This window comes from Camellia sinensis, chromosome 7 (genome assembly GCF_055761805.1).
Source record: "Camellia sinensis isolate YWXY chromosome 7, ASM5576180v1, whole genome shotgun sequence".
NCBI classification, from domain to species: domain Eukaryota; kingdom Viridiplantae; phylum Streptophyta; class Magnoliopsida; order Ericales; family Theaceae; genus Camellia; species Camellia sinensis.
Genome location: NC_138967.1, coordinates 196,103,871 through 196,129,544, shown reverse-complemented (window position 1 = coordinate 196,129,544; position 25,674 = coordinate 196,103,871).

Genomic DNA, 25,674 nt, shown 5'->3' with positions numbered 1-25,674 from the left:
GTTTATCGAGTTGTACTCACACTTGTTTGGTTATATCATGCCTTTGTTTTGCTTATCGAGTTGTAAGTCGGTTCACTACCTGATTATTACGATGCAAATACTCAGTGTTCAAAATAGGTCCAATTTCATTCACATTGTGGTGTGATACCTTGCGATGTGATGCATAGAAAGTTTACAAATGCAACATCTTTTGAACAAAATGGTTGTTTCATTCCCGTCACGTATTTTGCAAAATATGTAATTTTGAGAAAGAATAAAACCTGCCCGAGGCAGTGCAATGTGCTTAAACTACCAGTAAAAAGGAAAGTAAAGCATAGAGTGGCAGGGTAGCAAGGTGTCAGAATTGATACCAGTAAAACTCCCCTTGCGATCAACGCACCTTCCGCACCTTTGTTCGGGTTAACTACATGGTTTGGCGCCTTCATCACTCGAGACAATGCGGGAAAGCACACTTTTGAAATGTGAACCTTCGAGTTGACCTCAGGCCACAACTTCTGCGAGCAATGCTCGATACGTACGAAGAACGTCCCGTCCCGTATCCTTTTCATGTCTTGTGAATTCCACAAATCGTTTCAATTATACTGTGTTACTGTACTTTACATTCCAGCATCGTGAATGACATGTTTTTACTTACATGTGTACATTCAACTCTTCTCATAACACACTACTTGTGTAGACCGCATGTTTAGCTTGCGTAGACCGCATGTTTGTTCAAATTCATTACTTGCGTAGACCGCATGTTTTGCCTACGTAGACCGCATGTAAATTCATTACTTGCGTAGACCGCATGTTTTGCTTGCGTAGACCGCATGTTTGTTCAAATTCATTACTTGCGTAGACCGCATGTTTTACTTGCGTAGACCGCATGTTTTGCCTGCGTAGACCGCATGTTTGTTCAAATTCATTACTTGCGTAGACCGCATGTTTTGTTTGCATAGACCGCATGTTCGTAATCATTTCATTACCTGCGTAGACCGCATGTTTTGCTTGCGTAGACCGCATGATTATGTTCAATTTCATTACCTGTGTAGACCGTATGTTTTGCTTGCATAGACCGCATGTTTGTTCAAATTCATTACTTGCATAGACCGCATGTTTTGCCTGCGTAGACCGCATGTTTGTTCAAATTCATTACTTGCGTAAATCGCATGTTTTGCCTGCGTAGACCGCGTGTTTGTTCAAATTCATTACTTGTGTAGACCGCATGTTTTACTTACATAGACCGCATGTTTTGCTTGCGTAGACCGCATATTTGTAATCAATTCTATTACTTGCGTAAACCGCATGCTCATGATCAATTTCGTTGCCTGCGTAGACCGCGTGCTCCACTTACATGTCTGTGCCTTCACAGCATTGTTATGCTTCCCACTTGCTTTGCGTTGTCACGCATTTTGAGTACACTATTATGCATGTTGCTAACGATATTGTACCTGTTAAGTTTGTTTTCTTTGCAGACACGATATTGTATGCACGGTTCATTTGAGGTTGGTGCAACCAGACGAGCCGTACAGGTATTGTATCCTCCGAGTGAGACGTATTGAGAATTGCATGATTCTCTTACATCCTTTCTACATTTGTAATGTAGTTGCATCGGTGTATGCTAGCTTAAAACTGTTGCATGTGTAATTCGTTACAACTTTTCTTTGCATGATCATAAGTTATGCTCGGCTTCGTGCATTGTCTTGCATTTTGCCCCTGCCTTCGGGCGCATATCTTGATTGTCTTGCATGTTTGTCTGAGTCTTTGGCCTTGTCAAAAATGGGTCGTCTCTGGGCTTTGACATTCACTCCCATCATTGTTATGACTTTCGAGTTCTGTCAAAGAGGGGCAACTGTAGACACCCAAATTTTGACCGTCCTCAAGACTTGGACGTCACCGTTTGAACACCCGGTGATCATCCATGTTTGTGTTCGTTTGGAGTTCCCAGAGGTCTCGGCTATGCGCTTTGCCTCAGGATCTCCGAACTCGACTGTTTAGTGTCTGGTTTTGCACCAAACACTTGTGTTTTGCCTTGAAGGGGCAGGGAATGCCTTGTGAGGCATCCCCACACATCACCGGCCATGGCCAGAGGCCACCGGCTGGTGTTTTGTTGCCATCGGCAATGTATATTGCCGGTCGGCATTCTTTGTTGCCGGTCGGCAGTCCATTTTGTCAAAATGGCAATTTTGAGTGGCCGATCACTGTTCATCTACTTTTAGTAGATATTTTGTGCCAGCTGTGATAGCTGGCACCCACTTTGTTCCCCTCCATACACGTGTATGGAGGGATTTCCTTCTAAGCAAGCTTGTTGGGTAAGCTTTGCAAGGGGGACTTCTATAAGAGGAGAGCTCTTCTCCTTCTTCTAGGTTGGCAATTTTGAAAGAAAAACCAGAGCTTATACATATACATACACACTCTCTCTCTATATTTCCCTCTCTCTCCTCCCTTGTGTGTGTTTTGTGGCCTAAAAGTGCATTTTTACCTTAGTTTTGCACTAGCACACACACTACCACACCTTATGTCAACTTTGAGGGACTTTGAGGGGTGTTTGTTGAAGTTTTGGACTGGTTTTGGTCAATAGAGGGTGGCTGGACCAACTGTTCTTCAAAGGTTCTTCAAGGGTAATCACTTTACTTTAGTTTCTCCAATCTTGCATTGACTTTTGACCTATCTTGCTTTCTGTTTTAGGCTTTGTGTATAACTGAAAAAAGCTTTGTATTTTCATGCTTAAGACATCTCATTGAGGTCGTTTTGGCATTGGGGGTCGAACTCCCCCTCTTAGGCCTCTTTTGGCCTCTTTTGGTGCCTTTTCTTTAAGCCTTGTTGACCTTTGGTGTACTGCTCTTTTCACCACTGAAATCCAGTGGATTTTCAGTGGTGAAGAAGATGGTTTGAGGTCTTGCATAGGGGAGGGACACCCCTCTCCCCTTTTGTCTCTCTTCGCGGCATGGAAGAACGGAAAACGCAGCGGGGTCCGGCTCAGCGTGAATAGTGCATTTATTCTGAAGCCCCGAAAATTCAACTTTTCTAAGTCATCCAAGCTTGCAATCCAATTTGTGAGGTTTTGGGCAAGAAATGCCTCCATTTGGTGCAAAAACTGAGTTAGAATGAGGAAATCCCGAAGCTGGAACTTATATTGAAGATAAGGCAGTGAAAGGAGGACAGATGTCGACGTTTCAGAGAGTCTGCCATCGATGGCCGGCACCTGCTCATTGATGGCCGGCAGTGGCTTATCAATGGCCGGCAGCCTTTCCCTCATGCTTACTAACCTTCTTGGTGAAGATCCAGTTGTTTGCTGTAGTGGAATCCTGTTACTTGCACCTTTTAAGGTCTTGTTTTGGTCCTTTTTCGATTTAAGTTTGTTTGTTTAGGTTGTAATCATTTAGTGTTTTTGAGTTGTATTTTGTTGCTTATGGAGTTGTTGTAATTTGCTTATCGAGTTGTAAACTTGTTAAGGTTTTGTTGCTGCTTATTGAGTTGTGTTGTTTTTGTTTGTTGTATTGGTTCACTACCTGACTTGGCGATACACGGATGTTCAATATTCATCAATATCACTTTTATGCAAAATGATGCGATGCGATGCTTAGAATATAAAATGCAACACTTTTTTAACCAAAAAGCTGTTTTCATTCCATCTTGGTTTCTTTTTTACAAAAGAGCACAAGTTTTAAAGAAAGTAAAACTACCTGATGCTGTACAAGGTGCTAAAACTACTAGTAAAAAGAGAAATAAAGCAAAAATAGAACATCTAAATCGGCGCCAATTGTCTCAAGAGTGGGAAGCCCTTCTCGTCCTCTTCCTCGACGAAAGCCCAAAACTACCACCATCAGCTCCGCTACCTGAGTCTGAACCCGAACTATCTCCAGCCTCATCTCCATACTGAGACGACTCTGACTGTGGACTCATTACTTCCTCGTCAGACTCATCATCATCTGGAGCAGGCTCTCGCAAACTACTCCCGGTGTGAGCACGCCTAGCTCTGCTTCGGCTGTGCGCTGGAGTCCCTCGTCCCACTCCCTCTGCTGCTCAGGGAGGTGCTGAAGGACCCGCCCCTGCTCCTGTTGGGAGATCTGATGGTCCTGGCATCAGGAAAGGAATCTGAAAAAGGCAGTTCGCCAAAATGCATTAGTAATGAAATGTATCAGATGCAAAGAATAATGTATTGTGAGCAGTGAATGATTTGTAGTGTATGTGTACCAAGAGCAGTGTATGGGAGCAATGTATCAGATTAGTGCAGTGTGGAACTGTGCAAATGCTAGTGTGTCAAGAAAAGACTTTGTGGCATGAAGTGCAATTCGAAAGAACTCACTAGGATTTTGTAGAGGCTGAGTAGGTCCAGACTCGTCTCTATCATCTCTGTCATGGAGGCCACTAGATCAATGGCCTACCCTGTGTACTCAATGGGCGCCTGCAAGTGCATCGAAAAGATCAGTATCCGATGAAGAATAATTAAAATGAAGTAAATATGCAAAATGTGGGGTTTAGTACATATCGGAGTCGGGCCTCGCATCCCGGCAAGTGCACGCCCAGTAGATGCAGGTGCAATGGGGATCTGATAGGTCTCCCCAGAACGTCTCTCATAAGTCAATGAAGTAGGCAGCTTTGGCCATCCAGTCCCCTGTCTCTCCTCAGGATCTTTTCTCCTATGAGATCTAGTCGCTCTGCCACTCCCTCTCACAGCTGGAGCCCTTGCTCCCTCTCCTCTCCGAACACTGGACAAAGATGGCATCAGATGCGTCTGAATGAAGGTCGCGTAGTCACCCTCTGTGTGGAAGTAATCTATCTCCAGTCCTACCATAAACTGAATCACCTGGTCGGTAGATATGTGTCTTCCTCATCGATAGTGGAGGTGCCATCGGTACAAATGGAGCAGGCAATCTCAAGGTCTGGCGTACGAAGTGCTCACTCAAAAACCAAGCACGACAGATCGGGCCCTCGAAGAGGATATGGTAACGGGAGACAATCCGGACGATGTTATATTGATCTCGGAGCCCTGACGGTATCACATCCCATGGCTGCCACGTGATCTGAGGAAAAGAGAACGAACAAGATGATTAGTTATTGTCAGTTAACTAATGTGGGTGTATCGAGTTAATTGAAATAATGTCATTGCGAAATTACCTCGCGCGCCGTGACTGAGTCAAAGTACTGCCGGAAGAACACGAAGCTCTCTCGGGTCCTACAACGGAGCTGGCCGTCGTATACATCAGAGAGTGAGACTGTCGCTGGGGTCTCTTCCACAGGCTCCGGAGCAAGTGTCGGGAAGTATGCGTACACCCATAGCTGTAAGGAAGATGTGATCAATACAGTGTATGAACAAAGTATAGAACATGCAGAAAGCAGAACGCAGTACAATGCATAAAGAGTGCAGGTCTAGAGCAGAGATTAGACTTTGTGTGTGCAGTGTATGGTATGCAGTGTGCAGTATGTATGGTGTACAGAAAATGCAAAGCAGAAAGCATATAGTGCAAGAGCAGATACAAAGAATGCATAAAGTACAAGTGTTGAACAAAGTGAAAGCAAAAAATGCTAAGCAGATAATGAAAAGGGAAAATTAAGCTGTGTACCTCAAAAGCGCGCCAGTACCCGCCGATCAAGGTCCCGCACATCCGAGAGGTCGAGCTCATGTATCCATACAAAGTGGTAAGGTCGGCTGCGCCCCAATCATAGAAATGGACCTGCTAGAGCACCACTACAGCGCCCAGGAAGTATAAACCCACGGTATTCCACCTGTTTGAAAACAAGGTGGTACCAAAAAGGAACAGAAAAAAGCCCTTGGCATACTGCTCCGCCTCCTTATCAGTCTCGAGATGCTCCCCTCTGTAATGCTCCTCGAACCAGGTATATCTAACCATACCGGTTCGAGTGTCAGTGGATGCCCTCCAAGTAGTATATCCCATGCGGCCACCCACTCTCCCATGTTGGGATTAAGAGGAATCGGATCACCTCCTATGCCCAGGCCAGTGATCATGGTGAAGTCGAAGGGAGTCATCGTCATCTCTCCCGTCTTGGAGAAGTGGAAAGAGCTCCACAAGATCCCCTAGGAGAGGGCGACTCGCTATGACCTGTCAAGCTGGAGTAGAATAGGCCAAAGCCGGTCCCATCTATGATCTGGCGGACCCTCGCGGGAAGCTCATCATACCAATCCCGAGCGGTCGTCGCACCATAGCCTCTGAAGGAGCGCGATCCGTCCTGTGGTAGTGCATGTGATATAATCAGATCAAGTGACAAAAGTACAGTTGAAAATACAGTTGAATGCAGACCGGTGATGTATTGAAAATACAGTTGAATGTAGATCAGTGATGTATTGAAAATACAGTACATTCAAAGCAGTGATGTATTGAAAATACAGTTGAACGCAGAGCAGCAATGTATGAAATACAGTCAGAATGTGATGCAATCAAATCAAAACAATGAAAGAAATGCAAATAGTTGAAAATAATACTGCAGAAAAGTAGAGTTGGTACTTCCTCGGCCATTGCCGACAAATGAGACATCGGCTCTCTCAGCAAGAGGTCGTCTGGCGCATCCTCATCGAAATTAGTGAAGGCGTGGATGCCTCCCGCTATTGGTATAATATAAGTCTCCGAGTGATAGCTCGTCGTGTCAAAAGGGCGTATACTATGGGGTAAAGGCTGAGGCTCGACCCCCAGCTCGGCCGTGAAGTTCGCTGCCAACTCTACTGGAGGGAGTGCGGGGAAGCCCCCATCATGCGGGATATCGTCAGCCATCTGAGATAGATGCAAAAATGAGCAAAAATGAGAAAAGATGAGCAAAATGGCGGAGCTTTGAACAAATCAAACCCTAAGAGAGAGAAAAGTCAAAGAAAATCAAAAACCCGGGAAAAGTGAACTAACCTTGAGAGAAACTCGGGGGAAATGATCCTTGAATGGGGGAAATAACGAAAGAGGCCTCAGAATCAATTTCTGATCGGTTCAAATCGAAAAGAACAAAGGGGTTTTAGCGATTAAAGGTTGTCTAAGGTGTTGGGACACGCGTAGAACGTGCGGATCTAGAGAGGAGGCACACCTGGAGAGCAAGGGAAATGATTCTTGTACAAGGGGTGTGGAGGAAATGAAGTAATTTTAGGTGTATTTGAAGAGCCATAGGTCAAAAGACCAAAATGGCCAAATCTGCCAGCGGTGGCTGGCACCCCCTTCATCGGTGGCCGACACCCCTTTATTAATGGCCAGCAGTTGCCATTAATGGCCAGAAGGCCTCCACCAGCTTCCCCTACCTCTTTTACCTTGATATGTGTCCTTGGGTTCCAAGAATTGTGAGGTATGTGCAAAACTTGATTCAAAGTGCCTTCACGGAAGCTCGGAATGGCATTCATGATGCGCAATGGCCATCACTCATCAACACACACAAGGTGTATCCTTTTTGATACATTGCAACTCTTCCGGGAGATAAACCGAAAGTTGCCTTCAAGTTGTCTTTATCGAGCATACTTTGTTATGACATAGCATTTGCACATTATATTTAACATGCATCGTTGATTATCTTGCATTGAATATGCATCATTGCCTATCTCTCATAGAACATGCTTCGGTCCCATCTCTTGCATGTTAAGCATTGAGTACGCCTTGGCATCATGTTGTGATCCTTCGTCTCGCATGAGATATGCATTGTTTGGCATCGCACCTTTCAGGTTTCTCTCTTGTACATGCACGATATTGTATATACGGTTCATTCGGAGGGATTCAGGGTAACACCATTCCTCTCCCTTCCCTGTTTGTTTAGAAACACCCGGGTACGCCCATTGTTGCATTAACACCTTGTTAGAAGTGTTTGGGTTGTTACCTTTCCCTCTCTCGCGTGTGATACGCTGAGAGGTGTACCTTTCCCTTTCCTACGTGTGATATGCTGAGAGATGTTGTGTTTGAGACTCCGGATATTCTCGGTAGTCGCTTTTTAGCCTTCTACGCGTGAGACGCAGTGAGAATTGTCTAATTTTCTTACATCCTTTCTGTTGAAATGTGTAAGACTTCTGCAACTTGTTGGTTTGCTCAAATTGTTGTATTTATTTGCATAAATGTTTCATTACAACTTTCTTCGCATAATCATAAGTTATGATTTGCATCGTGCATGTCATTTGCATTTTGCCCCAGCCTGCGGGCGCATCTCTGTATCTTTATTTTGAATGTTTGCCTGAGTCTTTGGCCTTGTCAAAAATGGGTCGTCTCTAGGCTTTGACATTCACTCCCGTCACTTTGCGGCTTCCGAGTTCTGTCAAAGAGGGACAACTGTAGACACCCCATTTTGACCGTCCTCAAGACTTGGATATGCTTGCAGAGGTACATCCAATGACAAGTTCGATTGCTCGTTGAGTATTCAAATTTCGCGACGGAACGTCACAGGTTTGAGCTTTTCAAACCCTGTATTCTTTTTGCCTCATTTTTGGACCATGTGTTGGTCCTTTCAGCATGCTTCTTGTGAGGCACTGTTGGCCACCTTTTGGCCCTGCCTGCCATTAATGAAGCCTGCCGGCCATCAATGAGGCACTGCCGGCCACCACTGATGGCCGGCAAAACACCTTGTCTTAGCAGATTTTGTGCTAGACCTTTTGAGCCAGCTGGTTTTCACTGAGACATCCTCCATACACGTGTGTGGAGGGATAGAGGCCTTTTCAAGCTTGTTAAACAAGATTTGCATTGCATGCCTCTATATAAGGGGAGGCTCCTCCCCTTTTCCAAAGGTTCAGCCACTTTTTAGAGACAATATCTCTCTCTTTCTCTATATATATATATATTTCTCACACTCTCCTCTATATTGTGCTAGTTTGTGCCTTGAAGTGCATTTTCTCTTCACTTTTGCACTACAACACATAGTAAAACACCTTCGCTCTTGAGCTGAGGTTCTTGGAGGTTGTATTTGGGTGTTTTTAGTTTTGTTTTGCCTCAGAAACTTGCTGTTATTACTGTGCTTCAAGGGCGAGTCTCGTATCCTCTTTAAAACTTTATTTTCATCGCTTATTTGGACATCCTTGCATATTGTTTTAGGCCTTGCTTTCAACTACAAAAATCCTTATTTTCAAGTGTTTAAGATGGTTGTTTGAGGCCTTTTTGGTGTTGGGGGTGTTTCACCCCCCTTTGTGCCTTATTTATTAAGCTTTTGAGCCATCCTTTGAAGCTTTTGTATTAGTCTTTGTTTGGCCTTTTAGACACTGAAATCCAGTGGATTTTCAGTGGTAGAAATTTGGTTTTGAGACCCAAAATGAAAAGGGGTGGTCCCCCTTTGCCTTGTCTTGTTAGCATGTGTTATTGGCCTATCAAATGAGCATATATTTCTATCCTCTTAAGACTTAGTTTGAGCATGTTTTTGTGAGTTTTTGGACCTAATATAACTTTGTTTTTGGCTGGTTTGGTTGCCTCATGCATGCTTGTTACACTTGTAGTGTAATCTTGCCATTTAGCCTTGTGTGCTCAATGCTTTGATCCATCATACTAACCTATTTTGGTTCTATCTCAGCATGTTTTTGGTGTTGTTTTAATATGCTTAAACTCTATTTTGGTTGGTCTTGGTCATGTGAGACTTGCCTTGTATGGTTGTAATATAAGTGGCTTTGACTAGCTTTGAGTGTCAAGTCTCTAGCATGCATCACTTGAGTTGTTTGCATGCTTTGGTCTCATCTCTAACATGATTTCAGTATATATGGTGTGGTCATACCCTCTCATGCTTCACTTTTTCAATGCTTTTGGAGAGCTATTCTTTATGCCTTAATCATGGCCTAACTTGTATGTATGCATGCCTAAGCTTTTGGGTTACCATCTCAGTGTATTTTTGGTCTTATTTTGCCATAATACAACTCTATTTTTGGTTGGTTAGAGCATCCCTCATTTGCTTCTTACACTTGTAATGTAATCCCACTTTTTGGTCTTACATGCTTGGTGTTTTGGCATTTTATTCTAGCATATGTTGGCTATGTTCAAGCATGTTTTTGGCATTGTTTTGACTTGCCTTGGGACTGTTCTAGCATGCTTTGTTTGTGGTATTTATGTGATTTGGCATCATTTAGCACTTGATTTCAGAGCATATAGCATTGCCATCTTCTCATGTATATCACTCTTTCATTGTGTTTGAGAGTTGAGCATTGTGCCTAGTTTGTAGACCAACATGTGTGCATATTTGCCAAGCCCTTTGAGCTTCAATTCCAACATGTTTTGGCCACTGTTTTGGCATGATGTAACTCTATTTTAAGCTGGTTTGGTTGTTTGAGCATTGTGATGCATGCTCATAGTGTTATTCTCTTCACTACCCTTAGTGCTCTTGGCCCCTTAACATGTCTTACATGCATTGCTTGCATGATAGAGTCTCATGCATGCCATCTTAACATGTCAAGATTAGCATGATTGTTTGCATAACATGTTGTTCGTGTGCATTGCATTGTGTTCGATCGGATATTGTGTTGAACATAAGGTGGATTAGCTCATTTCATACTTGAAGTGATGAAATGAGCCAATCTCCCGTGGTCTCCATCGCCTTTGATCTCTCATGATAAAGAGATGGTCTAAGTGTCTTGTTTGTCATGTATTTATTGAGTTTGTACAAATTGGATCTTTGGCTATCACGCATTGCGATGCTCGATTGATTGTCTTGGATCCAATTATGCCTTTCCCTTGATGTTTCGAGATGATATAGAGGGGCATAGTACGTACATACCCTAGGGAGACCCTCTATTTTCTCTATTTTGTGCTCTGATGCAGCTTGGTGTCACAGCACATCAGTGGTCGACACCCTCTTATTGTTGGCCGGCAGCCCTTCATCCTTGGTCGGCAGTGTGCATCTCTGGCCAGCAGAGGGGTCGGCAGAAGCTCCTCATGGCTGGCAGGCCACTGGTGCACTCCTCAGCACTGTTTTGGTGAGATCCAGTAGCTAGTTCTCAAGGACACCCTGTAAATAGAGCCTCTAAAGAGCATTTGGAGAGCTTTTCAGGACGGGAATCGAGCATGCATCTTCAATTTCTTCAAGGCAGAGCTGAGGCAGCCTGGTTCACATACTTTAATGCTTAAGCATGAATTTGTAATTTAATTAATTCATTTGTTAATTAGTTAAAGTTTTGTAATAATTAGCTTAGTGTTTGCTAGTTATTCAATTTGATTGTGTAATAATTAGTCTAATTAGTTTAATTAGATCAGTTAGTTAGCTTAGCTTAGATTAGCTTAGCTTGTTCATTCGGACCCTCCGTCGAGAGGGCAAATTTTGTAATAAGTATGCGTGTGCGTGATGCATGTCTTCCAACCCCACTTCTTTCTCCCTTTTACTTATCAACTTTCGATGGTTAGTTTTATGGTATGTTTCAATTAGCATACTTATGCTTTGCATGCGTGCATCATTCATTCGTCTTGCATGCACCGGGCTCGGCGCATCATTCAAACTGCATTGTATTTCAATTTCTATTTGAATATATGTATCAAGTGTAGCATTCATATGCCATCTTAGAATACTCGAGTCTATTTATCTGCTTTTTTGCATGTGTTGCATTAGGCATTGTTAACATAGCTAGGATCATGCATTGATTACTAACTAGCTTCTGTTTTGGCTCGGAGTACACTGTCAGTGTTTACGTTTTAGCATCCTTACATGTGTGTAAGTGACTGTCATGATAGCGTGCTTGCCATGAGGCTATTTGCTTAATTGATTAACTGCATGAATGCCTGTGGGTGAAGGTTTGATTGCCTGGATTGGAACAACTCGATGATTGTGAGTTTTAAGCCCACTTGAAGTGGCAAAATCATGTTTTTCTAAGCCCACTTGAGGGTGACAAATCCGCGCTTTAGCCTACCTGCGAGTAGCACTTTCAAACCACTTTCAAAACCAAACATGAGTTGTTTCGTTCCAATTTGCGCAATTGAGTCTATACTTGTATATTGTGCGCATCACATAGTAAGCTAGCTAATAAATCAGAATAACACATGTGTTTTCAAAAACAACATATCATGTTAGTAGAGGCCAATCTTTGATCGGGCGAGCAGGGGTGCTCATTTCAGGACCTTCCCCTCTCGTACCCAAATTCCCGAGCTGAGGCAACTTTGGTGATGACGAACATGTGGTCTTGGGCACGAGTCAGGGTTTCCTAAATTTTCCAAAACAAAATATTTACGTGGCGACTTTGAAATCTGGCAAAGCAGTCTATGTTTGGCACTTCTTGATTAAAATCGATTTTCCAAAATGATTTGCCGGATTTGGACTCTTTGGTGATTTATCAGTCTTACATTGCACTTTGTGAGATTAGATTCAGAACCGTGACAGGAGTCCGAACTATAGTAGCTAGAACTACAATTCGCGCCCTCACGCGTGGAGTGGAGTGTTCGGGCAATCTACATCAGCATCCCTAGAATCAGAATCCAGGGAGTGGAGAATGGAACCAATGAGGCGTTCTTAGCTCGAGATCTAGATCTATTGAAAGAAATAAGGGAGAGAGCAACAATTCGACTGGGGGCATACTAGTAGCAGCTTGCTAGGGCTTATAATAGGAAGGTCAACCCAAAGGAATTCAAGGTTGGGGACCTGGTCCTAAGGAAAGTGTTCGGCAGTTAGAAGGGCTCAAGAGAGGCCAAGCTTGGCCCAAACTGGGAAGGGCCCTACAGAATCATCTCGGTTGTCGGAAATGGGGCATATCGGCTTGAAAACACTGATGGCAAAGAGTTGCCAAGACCTTGGAACACTTGCAATCTGAAGTTTTTTTTATCATTAGTTTTTATTTTTTGAGAATTATGCAAATATTAGCCAAAGTTTTAATAAAACACTAGTTTAATTTCGTTTTTATTGTTGGTAATATTTGTGCGATAGGACTGAGTCATCTTATGAAGATGTTTCCGATTGAAACATGATGAATAACTTAGACTTATCATGTGGTAGAGTTGAATTATACTTGCCATATAATAGAATTGAACTAAGTTTACGATGTTTTCGATTGAAACATGACGAATAACTTGGACTTATCATATGATAGAGTTGAATTATACTTGTCATATGATAGAGTTGAACTAAGTTTGCGATGTTTCCAATTGAAACATAAGGAATAACTTACACTTATCATATGGTAGAGTTAAATTATACTTGCCATATGATAGAATTGAACTAAGTTTGTGATGTTTCTGATTAAAACATGATGAGTAACTTAGACTTATCATATGGTAGAATTGAATTGTACTTGCTATATGATAGAGTTGAACTAAGTTGAAAATGTTTCCGAATGAAACATGTCGGGTAATTTGGACTTGCCACTACGGCAGAGTTAAACCAAGTCTGGTCTAGTTAGATTAACATGGAGACCAAGGTAGCAAGACTCGGCTAAATCTTTGTTTGAATAAGACTTTAGCAAAAATTAGAGATACACACTTATTGTGAAATTAAGTGCTACTTCGGTTCACATTAGGGGGCAAGAAGCATGAATGAGGAATAGGCTTGACACTTGTTGAAATTTTTTACAACAATTTACAAGTTGGAATTAGCTGAGGTAAATAGTTAAGAGTTACCCGAGACACTTGTTACCTAGGATAATCAAACAATTTGGAAGGGTTAAAAGATTGAAGTATAGATAATAGACAGCAAGTACAAGTGAAGGGAGAACACATGTAAAAATGTTTAAATAAAATATTTTTAAGTGTTGTTTTACCCAGATCACAGTAAAAGGTGAACTTCAAGGTAAGTTGGTCCGAGGTGACTAACTACTGGTTCATTCAAGATAAAGTGGATCCAAGGTGATACATGTCAAATGTATTCTAACCCAAAGTGGTTACACAGTTAAGATGTACTTTGAGATATGCAAAAATATTCTAAGTGTGAAAGCATGCAAGGCAAAGAAGAAAAGCAGTGTAAGCATACATGAAAAGAAGTATTCAACACTTAGTGAAAAAGAGAACTCACATTCAACAAAATATTACTTGTTCAGATACAAAGGGAGGCACATCGGCCAAAATAAAGATTGATTGTTCGAACTACTAAAGAGTTACAAATGTTCAAAGAAAAAAGTATAAAGTAAAGAAAGACATCCTAAGTACTAGAAACATAGAGAATTGTTTCGAATTGCTCAACCTCGGCTATTGGCTTTAGGTCAGCCTTGATTGGCTGTGTGGCTTCCTTCTTCGCCGCTATCTCGACTTCTATCTCGAGCAAGGTCTAATCCAAGCTCTTCTCGGCCGCCTAGACTTCAGCCTCAGAGGATGTCTTCTTGGAGGAGGAGCTCTTGGGAACCTCGTCCTTCTCGTCTTATGTCAGGTCCAGGACCTAATCATTCAGAATAGAGGACGTGGCCCCAATCGCAGCTTCAGTTTCATCATCAACCTCTTCCTCGACATCGTCATGAGATTCTTTGGGAGCTGGAGAGAAAGGCACTTGGAGTTGGCTAATATTTCGGAAAGGTGAGTCCATTAGGACAGATAGTTAATTAAGGACTGTCGTCCAGCCGAGCTAATAACCTCGGTTACAAGCCTAATTGACTTGTTCTTTGTACTAATCTCGAACGGCGGCCTGCCCTTCTTCGAAAGCCTTCTCATTGGCTGCTTTTACATCGGCATCTTTGGAGCCAATGGACTCCTTGAGCTTGGCCTCCAACTCAACTTCTTTGACCTTGGCAGCCTCAACGTCGGCCTTGGCAGCTTCGACATTGGCCTCAGCAGCTTCGGCTTTGGCCTCAACTTGGTCTTGCGCAGCCTTGGCTTGATCTAGCAGGCATCTATTATTGACCTTGGTGTGGTTCAACAAAGACAAGAGCATGACAGCCTCTTAGGTTTTCTCAACCAACTCCTTCCTCATCATCTCAATCTTAACCGTATATGAATGCGCATGCTGGATGGCCTGCAAAGAGTGAAATAGATTAATGAAATTTGACTAGAAAGTGTTTAAAAACTTTAAAAGGGTAAAGGAAGAGACTTACCAAGACTAAGTGTTGTATCATCAGGCTGAAGTTCTTATACTACTGGAGGTCGGCCATGTGATTCATGTCTTCTGGTAGGAGCACGGCCGTTGACAAGGCAGCGCCGACCTTGACTTCCTAGATCGCGCTGTCGCCGGTTCTCCAAGGTCTGTCCCCTACCATGACTTCGGGCTCCCAGGTCATTTTATGAGGAAAGTTACTGCTACCTTCGAGGCGGTCTGACCTCAGCTTTTTTGTTGGGGAAATAGGGTGTTGCGGCCTTAGCTGGCCTCTTCTCGGCAGCGGACGTATTCGTTTTGATCATGGCTAGATTAGAGATCGGCACAGTGTCCTCAGAATCAACCCGAGTTACTATGGCCATGGCCTTAGCCTTCTTCACTCTCTTAGGCTTTAGTTTGGACTGGGATGGGAAAAAGGAGGACTGGACAGTCACAACCCCAAGAATGTTGGCAAGAAGATCTTCAACGACAGCTGGTTTACGTCCCATCTCGTCAGTTGTCCCTGCAATAGTAACGTTGGTGCCAAAGCGAATTGCTAGAAGGACAATTAGCGGATTTGAGGGGTCGGACTCCGAGAACTCAAGACCTCGGTGTCTTCTACTATGAGTTCTGCCGAGGGAAACATTTATAGGAGCTCGGTGACGGCACTGGCATTGGGCTGAAGGACTTAGCTGGGGGGCTGAAGTGGATAGTTGGTTTGCAGGATCGGATGTGGAGGCCTAATCTAGCCTTGGAGATGAAACAACTGGTGGAGTTGAGGCAGAAGGCAGAGTTTGGCTTCTTTTGGAAAAATCGGGTAAAGGACTTCTATATGTTGGGATATAATTGAGAAGGAGAGGAGCCTTGCAAAGTTTGATAGGCAGGCCGAGAAGTCAAACCAAGCCCTGGCTAGGCACGTAGCACTGACAGAAATCTTTTTGGGCTCAGAGAGAGCTGTAAAAGTAGAAAAGAACATTAGAAACAGATAAACAGCAAGATGGCTAAGTAAAGTAATAGAAAGAGGGACCTTGGGGTGGGGGGAACTAAGTCCTTACCCTTGTCATCCCTAAAAACTTCTCGGACCAGTGGGTAAAGAGGGAGTTCATCATCAGGTGCGAACTCCCAATTGCCCGAGACAATTAGGTAGTTGTCGGCTGCGCCCTTTTTGGAATCTGGAATGTCAGCTATCAACTTGTACTGTGTGGATCTCAGCTTAAGGTAGTACGTATAGCCAGAGTTGGTTTTTAGACCACACATAGTGTAGCAGTACTGGATGTCAGATAGTGTAATTCCAGCATTCTATCGACGTGCCAACTCGTCAACACCGCTGATAATTCTAAAGGAGTTTACGGCCAATTGCATGGGGTTAAGCTTGTAGTAATGGCGGACTTCCCTAAAAAGAATGTCTAGAGGAAACCTAACTCCACCCTCAACGATGGAAACTACTAGAAATAGCATGTAGCCTTGGCTAAGCAATATTGAGTCCTCCTCCCCAGCCAACCTCAAGTGGACGTCGGCTGGGATAGAGAACTCTCGCCTAAAGCACTCAAGTTTTTCTGGGGTGTCTACCCTCCACCTGAACATATCCATGATGTCAGCTTAATAAAGTTGGAGCAAGATTTCGAGAAAAAGTGACTGGTATGGATTTAAAGACCTCAGCTAAACCCTAAACAGGCACTAGAGCTAGGGTTTTTGAAGATCTAGGGTTTTTGAAGATCTAAGGAGAGTTTGTTTCAGTTTTACCTAAGTGTTTGGTTTCTAGGCAAATCCTAAACCTAAAAACTAAGCATGAAAACAAAGTTGCAAGGGCAAGATCTGGAAATAAGCAAGAAAAACAAAAGAAAGAACATGATTCAAAATCAAGAAAGCAACAGGGATTCAAGAACAAGAAACTGATGTACAAATGACTAAGTATGGCAATCGAGGCAAGAATCAGGGAATGAATGAATAACAAAGTATAGCTACAAACATAGATGCAAAATGACAACAGACAGAATGTATACAAGTGACAAATTCAAATAGTAAATAAATAAATCAAAAGAATAGTGAAAGATTGAACTTAAAGAGGAAAGAAATTGTGAGCTTACCAAGTGAAATGGACATCGAAATAAGGCTTGCTGGAGACAGACGATATGAGTATTCGGAACCAAATGCTTGAAAGCTCGCCGGAGAAGGCGATTGAAGTAGTTACAGAGAGCTCGAAGAAATAGCAATAGAGGTTGGGGAGTTTTTAGAGAGAGAAAATCTTAAGCACAGAGAGAATGTGAGAATACGGAGTGAGAAGACGAAGAGAGAGAAAGAGAGTTTTGTTAAAAACTTAAAAGGCGGCAAAACATAATGAATTAGCCTTGGACGACGTGCTTGTCAGGTGGCGTGCACAGAAGCAATGCGACCTGATAGCACGTGTTAGGTACGATCTAGTAAGGAAGCGACGCGTGGAGAAAACAGTTGGGAAGACTGTGTGTGACATTTCATGCGCTGTCAAAACTTTTGAAATTCTTGATTAATGAAGCAAAAACCTCGGCTAGAGGAGCGATCTCAGTTAGGATACTTAAATAACTTGACTTTTGGTTCTTGATCCTAGATAAAGATGGACAGTTGAGTCTTGGGTACTTGAAATCGACGAGTCATGACTTCGGTCAAAGATAAAAATGAAGTTTTGAGCCGACGTATTGGTTAGACAAACGATGTAGGTTCCATCACCTCAGATTGCCGAGGTATCATGACCCAAACCTATCCCTATAAGTTTAGCATCATAACCGGCCAGTAATCCTTGAATTACCAAAGGCCTCTGAACAGAACAACATATAATTAGGGGTTGTGGAAGCAATTGTACAAAATATATGTAGTCCATTGAACTGTGATGTCAAACTTCCATACACATAGTATTATAAGGGACTTCGCCCAATGTACAGGTAGACAAACCAAACAAAAAAAAAAACAAAAGAACATCTTCAACATGATCACAAAACTTGACTTCTCAAAAAGGAACCTCCTTGGGAGGCACGACGACTGGCTGACCCAAAAACTCGCCAGACAGCAACTTAGGCTTGGTCATGCGCCTGCTCACCTATATACATAATATAAACATTGAACGGAAGCCCAGTGAATAATAACAGAGTAAAGGAGTAAATGAATGATGTCCGTCACAGATATAACTTTCAAATCTCTTATTGAACAGAAGCATAAGCATATTCGTATCAGAAACAGAGTCATAAACATATTCATATCATGAGTGGTGCATCGGTTAGCATTAAACATATCTCTTTGGTCAAGCATATTAAGTTCTACATTGGAACCCCCGGTATCGGGTAACATATCTCATACGTGGGCCACGGTATTGTTTCGCCCAGGCGAGGGCATGTGCCACGGTATTATCTTCCCCGGCCGGGGACCTCATGACCATAAGCCACAGTATTATGTCCCCTGGGTGAGGGCCTCTGCTAAGGATACCACAATTACATTCCAAAGAAGTGGATCATTATTCATGTAATCACAACACATTCTTTTCTACCATTCAAAAACAGTTCATATCATATCATAATATTCAGAAACCATTTCATATCAAACATAGCTTTACTAAATTATTACTCACAGTTGGCTCCAAAGCAAACAAACGGAGTAGGCAAATCAGATATCTTGTGGCGTGTGACCTATACAGATGCAGAACGAATGCGTACTGAATTACACACCCGGAATCATTAACTTAATTCTTTCTTATCTTGGTGTTTTTCTACTTTTTATCGTCATTATTATGTCTTATTCTCGGCTTAGGAATGCCTAGGATGCAATGAGGATGCTAAAATGCACTTAGAAACACTTAACAAAACTTGCTGAAAATAGGGGTCCTGCTCGAGCGTAACTTCCTTCACTCGAGCAGACATGCAAAATATGAGTAGTCGTTCGAGCGCAACTTCTGTCACTCGAACGGTCTGTAAACTTCTGCAAAAGTACTGGTTGCTTGATTTTCCCGCTCGAGCGTGAGACTCAGGTCCTCACTCAAGTGGTCTGCAAAACATGTGAACTTCTGGGAGCTTGCATTTCACACTCGAGCCAACTTTTGGTCGCTCGAGCAGAAACGCAAGATCACAGAATGGTCACTCGAGCGCAGGATCTGTCGCTCGAGCGCAGGGTGCAAATTCTGAAATTTCCATATTGCACTTCTAAGTCCAAAACTCGAATTTAATGCCTTCAAACTCAACCTTTGGGCTCCAAAACTTCAGAAAACATGTCTAAACTTGAAAAACATGGAGAATTAACGATCATTTCAAGAAACCAAGGCCCAAAAGCTTGCCCATTGCTCAAAAGTCAACTCAAAACTTTGAAAACATATCACATGTGCAATGGAGTGAGTTCAAATCTTCTAAATCATGTTCAAATCTTCTAAATCATGATCAAAGTAGGCAAATTGATGGAAAACATAATAAATTTTCAAAACTATGGTAGGCTTGGTGCATACATGTGAGAAATCTTAGCAATTAAGCTTAAAATGGAAGAAAATGTGCATGCATGCATGATGTGTTCGTCCTTCCTACCTCACTAGCTCAATTCTTGCATAATTCAACTAAATTCTCTTGAATTCTTGTAAGAGTGAGTCAAATGAAAGTTTACGGACTGTAAGTCTCACCTAAAGTCCTCAATTCTTTGATTTCTTGGTGAGTCCTACCTCAATTCTCCAATTGCCCCTTAATTGCCTAGCAATTCCTCCCATTCCTTCTTGAAATCAACTCTCACTCTCTAATTCTCTCTTCTCTCACCTTTTTGAGCTTAGGAGTATGAAATGAGGGTGTAAAATAAACTAAGGAAGTCAAAGTAGCCTAGAGGCTTAATTAAACTTGACTTAGGTTGATCATATTGACATTAATTGTTCTAATTTAATCGTTTCGAATTGAATTTTAATTAAACCTACCATAAAATTCTATAAATTCCACATAACACATATACCAAGTCAATTTCGTGATCGGATATCAATAAGGCCTTCAATCCACAGAACAAAGCATAAACACATACAAATAGTCCAACTTAAAACAGATAAAATTTCACATAGCATATAACACATGCAGTTAATGTAACATTTCACCTTAATTACTTGTTAGGCATTCTTAATCATGGTTTAACAGTTAATCATAGATCGGGATTATTATATGAGGTAATAGAACCTAGGGGGCAGTTGTAGGGACATATTTTGAGAATGACAACATGTGGCTAAGGTGATGTCGAAATATCAGCCGAGATGCCACGTGGCCTTATTACGTTGCCGAGATGATCTTGGCTAGACTGAGGTTATCTGCAGAGATACCAGAATCCGAGATGAGTAGATAAGGGACAAGAGTCCCAGAACAGGAGAGGATCTCAGTCTGGATAGAGATAAGGCTCAAGAAGAGCTATCTCTATCTAGATGAGGGCCCGAGATAAGCATGGAGCCTGAGTCCATTGAAGTAAGGCTTCTAAGGGGATCAGGTCATAGCTGGTTATAAAAGTAAGGCACCCTTGTGGGTCTGAGGTAAGTTATTTCTTGTGAGTTTAAGCATAATTTGCTATTTTTTAGAGATATTGATTACTAACTTGATCGTCGGAGTGCCCCTGGGTAGACGAACCACCGCCAGATTCTCATCTTTTTATGCAGGTTATTGGACTTAATTTATTCTACAGGTGCTCTCCGGCTGAGTTCCCCATTTGGTTGTGTGGTCGGAAATCAACACCCACAAGTACGTAGAACTATTCTATTCTTTGTTACTAACATTATTGAAATGTAAACAACAAAAAAATGAGGGGAAGAAGAAATTACCAGAAACTGGGTTTGCCATGATCGGGCCACATAAGGGTTTGGAAAGTTCGAACTTGATGGTCGCCATAGATGCTGAAGCTGAGAAGCTCCCATAGAGAGGAATGAAAGGTTGCTGACAATGTAACCACTTTTTTTAGAAGTAGGCTCTTTGTTCTGCAACTTCTTCTCTAAAGGAAGATCAAACATTTCTTTTGTGGTTTTCAAACAAGTCTTCATGCAACTCTATTGGGATCTTCTCATAGTTCTCCACCAAAAAACAATCATATCTCTCACAAGCCTCTCTTACTTTCTTTGTTATTTCCATGCTTCACTTTCTCTCTCCAAACCTAAAACCTTATCATGATCACCCATCTATCTATCTATCTATCTATCTATCTCTCTCTCTCTCTCTCTCTCTCTCTCTCTGTGTATGTCTTGTGTGTTTTGGTTCAAAAAAGTGGATTTGGAAATGCCTCAAAGGGACATTGCTATACAAGTTCAAAAATTAGACTTAAGCATTGCTTGGAAATAAGTTATTTTAGTAGAATTTTTTTTATCTTTTTATGAAAAGATGTGTAGAAAAGTAGAGAGAATGATGTGATAACTTATAGTGATTTTTTAACTAAAACATACAATTGTCAAACGAGACCTTAATTTTCAAACTCAATAATGTAATAATAAATTAAGATATTTAAAGTAATACTCTCTCTCATATCTTTTTAATTATCAATCATCATATCATTTACATATCATTAAGTTTGTAAAATAAGTTTAAAAAAAAATTTAGCCACAAAAAACCATAGGTTTTTTTGGGAAGCCATGGCTTGGGCTTTTTTGGCTATTTTAGTCACAAAAAATAAAATAGGCTATTTTAGCCATAACAAACAAAACATCACATCCAACCCATAGTCATTACATTCTTCTCTCACAAAAAAACTCAAAAAAGTCAAAAAGTCAAAAAGCCCTTCCCAAACCAAGCTTTTAAGCCCAGGCTAAAATAGTCAAAAAAATTAAAAAGCCAAAAAGTCAACCCATTTTCCTAACGGAGGCTATATATCATTTTCGTTACTAAAAGTAAAAATTTGAATAAAAAAAATATCAAGAAAAATAATGCAAAATATGATTCTCTAACCAGAGAGAGAATAATATTTTATGTCATAATAATTGAGTACCCAATGCATGAGGGAAGAGTGGCGGGGTAAATTTAAAAAATGTCTTAAAAATAGGTTGATAGGGGTTTTGATTTGATATATTGAATTTAGTAGCCCGTATTTTTTATTTTTAATTAATTAATTGCAGCATGTATTGCGTGATTATTTATTTATTTATATTTTAAAAATAATAATAATTAATTTTAGTGGACTGATTTGGCCACAACGTACGGACATCGCCTGCGATCTCTGTGATTTCAGTCTCTTGAATATTATTTTTTATCTATATTTTTATTTACTTCTTTTATATTTTTCTTAATTAATGGGCCCTTATATTTTTTTTATATGTCAAATATATTATTTAAGTGAAAAATCAAAATAAGAATATCAGTTGAATAAAAAAGTCTATACACTAGTTCTCCATCAAGTTTGCAAAGTAGTTTACTACCAATAAGATATAACATTTATTGGTTGTGAATGCTTTACCAATAATCTGGATTGTAAATTATAGGGATTTTTATTGATAACTTCAATTTAAAAGTATTTTAACTCAAGAAATTTATGAAGGAATTTTTTAACTCATTTAGTCTCATATATGTATAGTTTTATTTCATAAAGTCCATTTTCTTGATTTATACTATTTTCTTGGACACTTATACCCTTATATTTAATTTTGATACCTTTATAAATATTTTTTCAACGATTAGCAATTTAATGATGTGAACATTTATATTTTAAAATTCACATTTGTAGGAATATAAATTGGCCCGTGGGCGGCCCGAAACCCGCCCACGAGCCAGGGCGGGCCCGGCCCGTTGACAATGTGAATATTCGCATTGACATGTTAAAATTCACATTAATAGGAGTGTAAAATTGACCCCCGTCCCGTGGCGGCACGAAACCCGCCTGCGGCCCATGGGCGGCCCGGGCGGGCCCGGTCCGGCCCGTTGACAATGTAAATATTCACATTGACATGTTAACATTTACATTGATAAGAGTATAAAATTGGACCGCGGCCCATGGGCGGCCAAAAGCCCACCTGCAACTCAGGGCGGGCCGGGCCCGGTCCGCTGATAATGTGAATATTCACATTGACATATTAACATTCACATTGATAGGAGTGTAAAATTAGCCCGCGCCTCGTAACTGCCCGAAACCGGCCCACGACCCGTGGGCGGGTCCGGCCCAGCCTGTTGACAATGTGAATGTTCACATTGACATGTTAACATTCACATTGATAAGAGTATAAAACTAGACAGCAGCCCAGGGCGGGCCCGACCCGGCCCGTTGACAATGTGAATATTCACATTGACATGTTAACATTCACATTAATAGGAGTGTAAAATTGGCCCCTGTTCCGTGGCGGCGCGAAACCCGCCCGCGGCCCGGGGCGGGCCCGGTCCGGCTCGTTGACAATGTGAATATTTACATTGACATGTTAACATTCACATTGATAACAGTATAAAATTGGCCCGCAACCCGTGGACAGCCCGAAGCCCGACCGCAGCCCGAAGTGGGCTTGGCCCGACCCGTGACAATGTGAATATTCACATTGACATGTTAACATGCACATTGATAGGAGTGTAAAATTAGCCCACGCCCCGTGGCTGCCCGAAACCTGTCCACGGCCCGTGGGCGGCCCGGAGTGGGCCCGGCCCGGCCTGTTGACAATGTGAATATTCACATTAACATGTTAACATTCACATTGATAAGAGTGTACAATTGGCCCGTGACCCGTGGGCAGCCCGAAACCCGACCTCGAGCCAGGGTGGGCCCGGCCCGTTGGCAATGTGAATATTCACATTGACATGTTAACATTCACATTGATAGGAGTGTAAAATTGGCCCGCAGCCCGTGGGCGGCCCGAAACCCGATCACAGCCCAAGGTGGGCTTGGCCCGACCCGTGACAATGTGAATATTCACATTGACATGTTAACATTAACATTGATAGGAGTGTAAAACTTGTCCGCTGCCCGACGCTCGCCCGCGGCCCGGGGTAGGCCCGGACCCAAACCCAGGAAACCCCGGGCCGCCCATGGAACGCGAGTCAATTTTACACTCTTATCAATGTGAATATTCACATTGACATATTAATATTCACATTGTCAACAGGCCGGGTCGGGCTCGCCGTAGGCGTGTTTCGGGCAGCCATGGGGTACGGGCTAATGTTACACTCTTATCAATGTAAATGTTAACATGTCAATGTGAATATTCACGTTGTCTACGGGCCGGGCCCGCGTCGGCCTGGGGCCGGGCCCGCGTCGGCCTGGGGCCGGGCCTCGGGCTGCCCACGGGTCACGGGCTAATTTTACACTCTTATCAATGTTAATGTTAATATGTCAATGTGAATATTCACATTGTAACAAGCCGGGTCAGGCCCGCCCTGGGCAGCGGGCGGGCGTCGAGTCGCCCACAGGCCAATTTTACACTCCGATTAATGTGAATGTTAATATGTCAATGTGAATATTCACATTGTCAACGGGCCGGACCAGGCTCGCCCTGGGCCTCCCATGGGACGCGAGTTAATTTTACACTCTTATCAATGTGAATGTTAATATGTTAATGTGAATATTCACATTGTCAACAGGCCGGGTCGGGCCCGCCCCGGCCGGCCCACGGGCCGCGGGCTAGTTTTGGGCAGCCATGGGGGGCGGGCTAATTTTATACTCTTATCAATGTGAATGTTAACATGTCAATGTGAATATTTGCATTATCAACGGGTCGGGCCGGGCCCGCCCAGGGCAGCCCACGAGCCGCAGGGGGGTTTCGGGTCGACCACAGGCCGCTGGCTAATTTTGCACTCCTATCAATGTGAATGTTAACATGTTAATGTGAATATTCACATTGTCAACGGACCGGGCCGGGCCCGTCCCGACCCGTGCCCGGGGGTTCGGGCTGCCTACAGGTCATGGGCTAATTTTACACTCTTGTCAATGTTAATGTTAATGTTAATGTTAATGTTAATATGTCAATGTGAATATTCATATTGTGAACGGGCCGGTCCAGGCCCGCTCCGGGCGACGGGCTGGTTTCAGGCCGCCCACAGGCCGCAGGCCAATTTTACACTCCTATCAATGTGAATGTTAACTTATCAATGTGAATATTCATATTATCAACGGGGCGGGTCGGGCCAATTTTTTTGGCTTGTGGGCCGGCCCGGCCCGACTTGAATTTTTCCGGACACCCACGAGAATCGACATGAGCCCGGCCCCTACACATTGACGATATAAACATTTATATTAACGATGTGAACATTCACATTAAGGTATTTTGGTAATTATGTCACCCATAGGACTTATTGAAATATAAGAAAATAATGTGAACTAAATGGAACATAAGTAGATGAAAAGGGTATTTTGGTCTTCTTATCTCAAATTGGACCTAATGAAATAGTCAAAAAGAATATGGGTTGAATGAAATAAAGCTCTTAGAAAATGGATTTATCAAAAAAGCTTTCTAAATTATATCTTAAAATGTTACTCCAATATTATGGGTTTAGTTTGAAAATTATTTTTTGAAATTTAATTAACCACTATCGTGGGTTTAATTTTGAGATTTTATCAATGTTATGGATTTAGGTTGCAAATTTCAATTGGAAAATTCTACAAATATTATAAGTTTGAGTTTGAAAAGTTTAGAATTTGTCAAATTCCGAGAGGGTGCTAAGCACAGTGCGGACTCACTTTAGGCTTTTAAATATTTTCAACCCTTTTACATAACCCAAAATTAAAGGCTCCCTTTGAAAACTGTATTGATTTTTTAACTTTTTAAATTTTTTTAGTATGAGATTAAAAAGTTTAGTTTAAAAAAGACTTTTAATTTTTTTAACTTTTTGTGAGAAAAATAATATAATAATTATAAATTAAATATGATATTTTATTTTACTAAACTAAAAAATTTATTTTATTTTTTATAAC